The sequence below is a fragment of the Opisthorchis viverrini genome (assembly GCF_000715545.1).
Source record: "Opisthorchis viverrini unplaced genomic scaffold opera_v5_203, whole genome shotgun sequence".
NCBI classification, from domain to species: Eukaryota; Metazoa; Platyhelminthes; class Trematoda; order Opisthorchiida; family Opisthorchiidae; genus Opisthorchis; species Opisthorchis viverrini.
Window position 1 is genome coordinate 702,903 of NW_008751859.1, and position 1,015 is coordinate 703,917.

The following is a 1,015-nucleotide window of genomic DNA, read 5'->3' on the forward strand; positions in this document are numbered from 1 at the left end:
TGTTTATCTATCTATCTATCTATCTATCTTTCTATCTATCTATCTATCTATCTATGTATCTAACTATCCATCCATCTAAATGTATATCTATTTATCTATCTATCCAACTATATATCTAACAACATATCTATCATTCTATCTATCTATCTATCTATCTCTCTATCTATCTATCTATCTATCTATCTACTTAGCCACCTGAATCTCTACCTCCGGCCTTCCTTGGAAAGGAGTCTCATCTTGATTGAATTTTCCATGAAAAGTTAAGGGAATCTGCATTAGTGTTCCCAAGTAGTGAGTTGTCTTAAAGAAACATAGTGCATGAGTGATGTACATAAATATATGTATATATATGGGTGACTGATCAGGAGTGCAACTAAACAAGATTTATGCGGAAAGTAGCCTTACTCAAACGTCAGTTACGGGACTCAGGTCACGTAGTAACGTGTTGACTGTCTATTTGATTCTAGACTGACTCCGTTCAGCAAAGGAAATTTCCCTCCAAATTTCAAGTCCTTCACAGATTTTCACAGTACTCTGAAAGAAATTCATTGCACATGACGCATGAGTCATCCAACTGAGGCGTCCATACTTGAGGAACCAGCCAACGTGTGATCATGAAGTGTGAGGTGGATGGTTATCCATGTACCCTGAGGTCGCCAATCCTTTTCTCCATTAGGATTGGAGAGAAGCGCGCTGCTCCTGATTCCTAATGTGTCATGAACTTCTTTTCAGCAGCAGACTGGCCTCGTTTGGAAAGTGAAAACTTTTATATTATTCCCGAGCCACCTCACATTCTGATCCAACGATTAACGTCGGACAAGTATTCATTTTTGTCATCCGTTTTTCTTCTATTTTATAATCCTTCTGCTCACGCTAGTTTGGACGTCATATCCGTCGATCTTGATCCCGTGTGACCAAAGATACCCACCGAATTGGCTTTCAAAGGACCTTTTCAAGGACTTTTGAATTCACCCACAAAACGAAAACCCAATTAAAAATTTAAATCTTCCTGTTT